The sequence below is a fragment of the Eublepharis macularius genome, chromosome 3, assembly GCF_028583425.1.
Source record: "Eublepharis macularius isolate TG4126 chromosome 3, MPM_Emac_v1.0, whole genome shotgun sequence".
Classification (NCBI taxonomy): Eukaryota; Metazoa; Chordata; class Lepidosauria; order Squamata; family Eublepharidae; genus Eublepharis; species Eublepharis macularius.
The window spans coordinates 149,819,898-149,828,500 of record NC_072792.1 but is presented as its reverse complement, the minus strand read 5'-3'; the positions used below and the strand labels follow the sequence as shown (position 1 = coordinate 149,828,500).

The following is an 8,603-nucleotide window of genomic DNA, read 5'->3' as shown; positions in this document are numbered from 1 at the left end:
CCCCCGCCACCACTCACTGGGCTGGTGGAGGGGAAAGGCAGGGGAACAGGCATCCAGGGCTTCACAGTGGGCCCCAGAGAAACATGCGCACACTCTCACATGCAAGAAGCACTCTAGTGGTGACATGAAGGTGAGTGCCAGGTCCCCCCCTCCACTACCCTTAGATCAAGGAAGTGTATTAAATCCATTATTTGTGTATCAAATTTAAGGATTTTGAAATTATTAATGGCAGTGAAAAAAAAGTAAGTATTTGAGGTAAGCAGTGAAATGGGAAAAAAATTACTTATTAGTGGGAGGGAGCAAGGATGACCTATAATTTTTTATGGTGTTGGTGAAATAACACTAATGCATTCCAGTCCAGACAGGATGAAATTTTCTAGTTTGTTACTGCAAAGAAATAAATGAAAGCAGTATCTTTAAACATTTTAACTGAAAATCTGGACAACGATGATACAACATTGAAATGGAACATATTATATAGCACGCTAATCATAGATCACGAATTTTACTGTTTTGTTACTGCAGGAAAACATGTACTAAGCAGTATCAGTAATAATTTTATTGGAAAATAATAAAAAGGTTGCCCCCTCCAGCAATGACAGTCTTATCGTTTGGTTCAAGACAAACGGAGTTCCTAATCCGTGTTAGAGGTTCTGAACTCAGAACGGGGCCCGGGGGAGGGGGGATATGACTTGGTTTACGTGGGATTTTCTATACAATTGTACAAAAGAAGAGCTGGAACTACAGCGGCAAAGCTGGGCGATCATTTTGGATGCCCTGGCGTAAGAAAGGTTATCGCGGGTTACTAGGCCTCGTATCTAGGCAACCGTGGCGCGGCCGTAGATGACGCTCTATCATGCCGGAGAGGAAACTCTATGGTTGTGGGAGGCGATCGGCCCCTTCTCGTCTCTCTGGTTGGCGGGGGATTTGGGTTGATACCCGAAGTCCTGAGCAGCTAGAGAAGTAACGGGAAGAGGAACTTCGGTTGGGGCGGCAAAAGTGCAGGGACGGAGCGCGCCGACGAGAACTGGTAATTGTTGTGAGTTGAGCTGGAAGCTTTGGGCTGCTGCAGCGGCGTGCATGGCCTCCTCTTCCCGGGACGGCGACGATGTCCTTCTGTGCAGCCGGCACCAATGCATGCTTGTTCAGAAGCAAGTCTCTGTGAGTCCAGTGGTGCTTACTCTCAGGAAAATGCGGGCGGGAGTGGGCGGCTGGGGTTGTCTCAGGCTGGAATCATGGGCCACGCTTTCCTAGGCGTCAGCGCTGCCTGCCCTACACAGCGGATGTTGCTTCTGACTAGGATTGAGCTGTAAATAGTGCAGGTTGTGCTTCTGGGCTGGCTGTGGGTGTGCCACAAAGCTAAGTAGCTCGTCGAGATCAGCAGAGATAGGAAATCATCCAAGTCCGAAACCCCAACTCCGGAGAGCCTGTTGCTAATATACAGAACAACCTGTCTTTGATATCAATGGGTGATAATGGGGAAAGGTCCATGCTGTGATGGGCAGGAACGTTTTGACCTCGTTTGCGCAAAGGTGGACTTAATAAACTATTGTAATGTGTATCTAGATCTTATGGAACTTGAGAGAACCATTTTCCTTAATGGTAGAATTATTTCTCCTTTTCTTTGGAGTCTTGTGCTATTTTCTGAGATAATTATAAAATGGTTTTAGTAATAAACAGCATGATAAAAAAGCAACCATCCTGTTGAGAATACTGATTATTGCCAGTGCTTTTAAATGCATGAAGGTCAGTGTGGAGTAGTAGGGGTTAGCATATTACATTAGAATGTGGTGTGGATATTCAGGTTCAACTCCCTACTCTGATATGACAGTTTGATGAGTGATCTTGGACTCGGTCACACTCTAGCTCTCCACTTTACCTACCTCATAGAGGTGTTGTGAGGCTAAAATAAGGAAGGGAGAATCATGTATACAGCTTGAGAATCTTGGAGGAAGGGTGGTATAAAAATGTACTAGACAGAGAGGGAAAAGACTTAAGCAATTCTTTTCCTTCTGAACTTGATCTGGTGTAGCCTGGTATAAAGTGGAACAGAGTATCTATTTAAAGATACCTGGAGAAAATTCAAGGAATGCAGGTGAGCTATGCTTTCTGGAATGTTGTGGACCTACTAATGTTAAAGGGAGGGATGCCAGTGATGAGTGACCTTTAGAAGTAAGGGACAAATTTTTCAGACTATACAGTAAAACAAAGGTGTGTCTGATACCTATGAAGTCATGTGTTTTGGTTCCCTGCACCTTTCCTTCAAGAACTGTGGTTACACATGCTCCGGTGATTTCCACATTTTATTTAGAATGCTTTGTGTAGTGCTGCCTTTGACAAGTGGTTCGGAAACTACATCTGGGCCAGAGAGTACTGCTGTCAAGTGTGCGCACAGAGGAAGGGCAAGATGATCAAATCACTCCAAATTTGAGACCTCTGCATTGGCTTTAATATTCCTAATGGCTACCATCTCTTTCTCGCCTAGGGAATCTCATCCTCTTCAGAATCTGGAAGAGGGACAGAGATAGCGATAATCAGTTTTACAGTTTGCATTTGGAGACAGAAGGGCGAAATGTGCTAAAAAGTTTTAAATCTAGAATTAACAGAACTGGAAGCAGCCTGATTGGCTTTCGAGGTCCATTCTTTTGCTGTGTGAGGTCTGAATTAGCATTAAGAATAGCGCAGTCTGTGATAGGAGTCTATTTCTTCCATTGTGCTATGCTTGTGCATTTACAAATAAATCAGGTACTACAAAGGCCCCATAAGGTTCCACTTTGTTCTTTCATCCAGAAGAAACTAAACCTTACTTATTCCGTTTCATGCTGGTCTCACTGATGGAAACTTTTTCTGGCAGAAAAGTTGTAGGTCTGCTGTACACATCTACGGTGAGGTGTCAGCTTTTATTCTGGTATAAGCAGTTGTTTCTAGTTACCAAGTACGGTGAAACTTCAGTCATGACCACTATTTTTAGTTTCAGTAGGGGACAAAAAGATTCAAGGGGACAATACAAGCAAGAGTTAAAGGTCTACTGCATATGTTCAGGTTTAAATTGGAAAAATGCAGCATGCGTTGGAAGATTGCTTTTTCATACATATAATTGGAAATATAGGAGTTCATGAGAAATCATTGCACATGGTCTAATACACAAAGTGTAATGGAAAAATACCCCTTTCTGACTCCTTGACTGCAGAACACTGCGCAAGGTGATTAGCTATTAATTTTATTTTCCTCATTTTATTTTCCTTCCCCATTTAGCCAGAGGCGAACACATGAAGCTGCCTTATACTGACTCAGACCCTTAGTCCATCATAGTAAGTCTTGTTTACTCAGACTGCTAGTGGATCTTCTGGATCTCAATTGGTCTTTCATATCACCAGTAAGTTGATCCTTAACTGGACATGCTCAACTACTGAGCCGCAGCCCTTTCCCAGATGCAGATAATCTTATTTACTCAGAAGTAAAATGTACATGTAGAGAGCCAGTGTGTGTGTGGTATAGTGGTCAGATTGTCTGCTAGGATCTGGGAGACTGGGAGTTCAAATCCCTGTTCTGCCATGGAAGCTTGCTGAGTGACCTTGGGGCAGTCACTTGCTGACAAGAATGACATAAACCGCTAACCCCAACTCAACAAGAAAAATGAAGTAATAAAAACTCCCCCCCACTCCCTCTATTTTTTTTGTTCTGAATATACAGCTGTAAATAACTATTGCTATTTTAGCCTGTCCTAATGCAAAAGTACTTATTTATTTAAATAATTTATTTATTTCATTAATATCCTGCCTTTCTCTCCAAAGGGTACCTAAAGCATTTTTCATAATTCTCCTCTGCTCCATTTTATCTTCATACCTCTGTGAGGTAGGTTAGGATGACCAGTCCAAGGTCACCAAGCAAGCATTCAAGGCAGAGTGGGATTCAAACCAGGGTTTCCAAGATCCCAGTCAAACACTTGAATCCCTATACTTCACTGTTTCTCAGTTACGCTATTGTTTGGTTTGGTTTTGTTATGGGCCAGACTAGCATGGTCGTATGCCATTTTTAACGTTTTATTAAATTTCATATCAGAGGGGTTTTTTTTTACTTCACTCTAGAAAGGGATCTTCAACCATGCCAAACCCAGGACACGCTTTTGGTCCCCAACTTGATTGCAATCAAATTTGTTTAAACATTATAATCTTTTATATTTACATTTACTATTTCGCTCTCTTTACATCTGGGCTTTTATCGCTTCTTCATAGTCCCTTCACCTTTTCTTTCAAAGAAATACAGAAAATATATAGCTACAAGCAGGGGACCTGCAAGGACTTGCTGAGGGCATCTCATTTCCCCTCCCCCTCTATTTTCTCTTTCCCTTTCCTTGAAAGCCTCTTTCCTTTTCCTGCTTCCTTCTCTCCTTGCCCCCCACCCACAGCTAGCCTACCTCTATCTGTCCCCTTCTCTTCAGCCTGCCTTCCTTTCCTCCCCCTGGCAGCCTGTACCCAGGAAGACTTTGGCCTAGTTGAGTGGTCACCTGTATCCCCCTCCTCACACTGTTTCCTGTTTTCCTCCTCCAGGCAACCCTCCTATCCTCACCATTTCCTGCTTCCTTTTCTCCTTCCTACCCACTAATCAACCTACCTTTTATCCACTCCTCTCACCTCTACTTATTATTTCATTTATACCCCCCCTCCTCCCCCATGGGAACATAAAGCAGCTTACATCCTCCTGCTCACTTCCATTTTATCCTTACAACAGCTCTTTGAGAGAAGTTAGGTTGAAAATGTGTGACTGGCCCAAGGTCACCAGCGAGCTTTCGTGGTGATTTGAACTTGGGTCTCCCAGATCCTACTCTGAAACTCTTAACTGCTACAACACGTTGGCTTTTGTGGTATGGTTGCTGTTGAACAGTAGCAAGCAGCCAGGCCTGGGTGAGTCCCACTAGTCGCCTGATGCTGCCTGACCCCCATGAGATTGCCCTCAAAGACCAAAACAGCCCTGGAAAAGGCCCTGCCTCCTGTCCCACTTGTTCCTGACAGAAACTGGGACTTGAAGGCTTTGTGGTTGCATAGCAGTGGTCACTAAGGGCATTCTTTTTAAAAAGCTACCTGCACTGTGTCTATTATTCGGGAGGGGGTTAACCCCCCATGGGTCTTTTTTTAGATTTCAGATTTTTCTGCAAATTAGATATATCGATTGCTTTGCTGGTACCATAGATAACTTTCTGATCCAGTTAAGGATTGTAGACATGATTGCAAACCATTCTGACCAGTGCTTTAAAAGTGTCATGCTACTGGAAATGTTATTTTATTAAATTCAAGGGGGATGCTACAGAAGTTTAATGTGGAATAAGGGAAAGACAAATGGGGAAAGAAAGTTTGTAGTTTTAAAATCTAGAGGCTGGCAGTGGAAATCTTGTGGCCTGGGGTCAAATTTCCAATTATGGCCATTTAAAAGATAAATCCTCGTTAAGAGTATGTGTGCTCTGTCCTACAACTACACAGCATATCATATCCCTGCTTTCTCACATACCATCTTGAATGGCAGCATGCTGACATGCGTTCATTCCCACGGCTAGCTCTCTCCTTTTATTGCCTCTGGGAAATAGAGGAAGCATCCTAAGGAAGGGTTACTCCCACCCCTCTCTCAGCAGGAGTTTCTTCCTAAGAGTAGGTGGTGAAAGCTGACATGACTACTACTTGCCCAGTAGTACTGACTGTGTGATTTCTGCCACTGTAGTTACAACTCTTTTCTGCCAAGAGGCTACCTTGTTCAAAGTCCTGTTCCTTAGAAAGTTTGCCACTGGAGCTTATTAAAAAATGTGATCAAAAGCTAATGAGTGGTTGTATGAACAGACTTGTAAGGAACCAGACTGTATTAAGAAGAGGGCTTGATTTTGCTTTGAGTTGTTCCCAAATCAGTGTGGTTAGGATTACAGCCATTGCACTTCAGACAATTGCTGCCGCTGGCATAGCTGCTAGGAGACTTTGAACATCTGCATAGAGATTAAAGAATGAAGGTTATTGTTTAATTAGTCATCTTTAATTGTCTGCTTAGTTCATTTTATTATATATGGGTTTTTATACAGCTGAAGCTTTGGAGCTGTCATGGGCTGGGTCCGCCCAAGCTGGTAGCCCAGGTACTAACATGAAGCCAAGGAATGTCCAAGAGTCACAAGCCAGGTCCAGTCCACAGTCAGAGCACAAGGTAAACGCCAGGGGTGTGTCCAGGATCCAGAAGCCAAGCCAAGTCCAGTCCGTAGGTCAGGGCACGAGAGTATCAAGGCAAGAGCAAGACGCAAGGTACCAGGAAGTGGTTGCAGGTAATCGACACATTGCTTCCACACCTGGCAGTCGCTCCTGACTGGCTTTTATAGCCAGGCATGGTTTTCGGCCAGCTGCTGGGGCTCCATCTTGATGCTACTCATTGTCGCTCTCCAGCAGCTGGTGTTGGCTCAGGAGATGGTTCCAGTCTCTGGCGTTGTCTGTGGCGTTCTTTGGGTGTGGGCGAACCTGGGGGGGGGGGAGGCCCCTGGCTGTGCTGCACCTGTAGCCTGGGATGTCCCTGGCTGAGCTATTGAAATATTGTTTTAGACAAACAACAATGTAAACAGAGCTCAGCGGTTTATTTAAATCCTAAATGATAAAAAAAACTTGCAACAGACATGATGGAGAGGCAGTGTTATCCAGTCTCTTCAGCAAGGGCTGCCAGCTTCAGCAATATCTGGATTACCTCAAGTAGAGAGTTTACCAGAAGTAGACTGTGGATTTGCTAATTGGGGTGCTTATTCTGTGAAAAGTGTGCATACTTCACTTAAATAAATGTGTGTATTTTAAACTTGATTAGGTTGATTAGATTGGTCAGCATGCTCTGTGTAGGGTAGGAAAACTGCATTGAACTAATTGAAATTCTTGTTATTTATGCGTACCTTGGTAGTTTCCAGATAGATAATGAAATCTTTTTGTGGTATAAACTAGTTTTGTGGCAAATGTGCATGCTCTAAGACAGGGGTCTCAAACTCATTTGTTATGAGGGCTAGATCTGACATAAATATCACTTTGTTGGGCTGTGCCATGTGTACCATAAAATTTAATGCCAGGTTCTGGAGATATAAACTTTATAAAGGACACAGTCTCTCTCTACATGAGATGCCTGGCCTGGGCACATGTTCATCAAGTCCTGGGAGACACAATATTAGCTGGGAAGCATAGTTTTAAAAGACAGAGCTGGTGGAGATCACTCCTGAGGGGGGACAGATTCTCTTACAGCTGTCTGCCACCTTTGGCATGCCAGACAGTTTCCCCTTCTGGAGCCTTTGCCCTGTCACCTTTGCTGCTTAAAACTTTGAATTAACCGAGCCTTGGCAGGGCAAAGGCTTTGGAATAGGGTTTCTGGGTCCCTGTCCCCTCCCACTGGGACGGTAGGGAACCTGGCACTTACCTCATAGGCGCAAGGTCCTTCTTTGGCCCATTTGGGGCCCAAATTGGCCGCAAATGAAGCACAGGAACACTCCCGCAGCCAGTGCGACAATGTTACTTCTGGAAGTGATGTCGCCACACCCCCAGGGAGCATGCGCACAGCATGTGCTCCCTGGGTGCCTGCCGATGGTGGGCAACCTCCGGGGGGCTTGCTACCTCCCGCTGATTGCTGGGCGATCAGCTGATGAGCGGGTAAATCCCTGGGAGTTTGCCCACCATTGGCAGGCACCTGGGAACCCTCCTCTGGAAGAGGAGACAGTCTGGCAGTCCAGAGGTGGCGGAGGGATGTGAGAGAATCTGTCCCCTTTAGAGCAACCTCCTCTGGCTCTGTCATTTTAAAACTTCCCTTCCCAGCTAACATTGTGTCTCCCAACAAATGAAGAACACAAGTCAGAAGTCTTGTATAGAGAGACTCACAGACAAACCCAATTAATGATAATATTTTTTACTCAAAATGTGAACATGCTTATTTAAGGTAAATGGGGTAATACTTCCTCGTGGCGGGAATAATCCATAAATACAATCTTGTCCTGGATCACCATAGTATAGCCAGAGCTAAACAACAGCAGGATTTGAGTCCAGTGGCACCTTAGAGACCAACAAAATCTTCAGAGTGAAAGCTTTCAAGAGTCAGAGCTCCCTTCTTCAGATAAAGTAGGAATGGAGATCCCTGAGCCTTTGTTTCCCAGGTAAAGTTGGGTGAGGTGTTACAAGGGAGGGCATCAGGATGTAAACAAACAATTCAACTTGATTAGAGCCGAAATTAGCATCCATAGTGAGGTATGAATCCAAAGGTTATCCAAGGAGGCTAGAAAAGAGCCTGCGGGCCATGACACCCTTGCTCTAGGATGTTTTCCCTGTCTTTAACTGTAAATATCTTGCCTATGTAGTGGTTAAGAGTGGAGGACTCTAGAGAACCAACTTTGATTCCTCACTCCTCCGCTTGAAGCCAGCTGGGTGACCTTGGGTCAGTTTCGGCTTCTTAGAGTTCTCTTAGCCCTACCCACCTCACAGGGTGATTGTCGTAAGAATAACAACACACTTTGTAAACCTCTCTGAGTGAGTGTTAAGTTGCCTTGAAGGGCAGTATATAAATCAGATGTTGTTGTTGTATGTTTGACACCCTTGCTCTAGGACATTGTCCCTGTCTTT

At 44.4% G+C, this 8,603-nt stretch overlaps 1 protein-coding gene across 3 annotated transcripts in view; it reads left to right on the top strand.

Moving 5' to 3' along the window:
- Positions 1-891: 891 nt before the first annotated feature.
- Positions 892-8,603, top strand: part of B4GALT4 (beta-1,4-galactosyltransferase 4) — a 46,684-nt gene continuing 38,972 nt past the window's right edge. For 2 of the 3 annotated variants that reach the window (XM_054974014.1, XM_054974017.1), the window contains exon 1: positions 892-1,030. The gene's annotated coding sequence lies outside the window, so the exon portion shown is untranslated. Of the gene's footprint in view, positions 1,162-8,603 lie in introns of all 3 variants that reach the window. The other variant, XM_054974015.1, reaches the window with a different exon arrangement.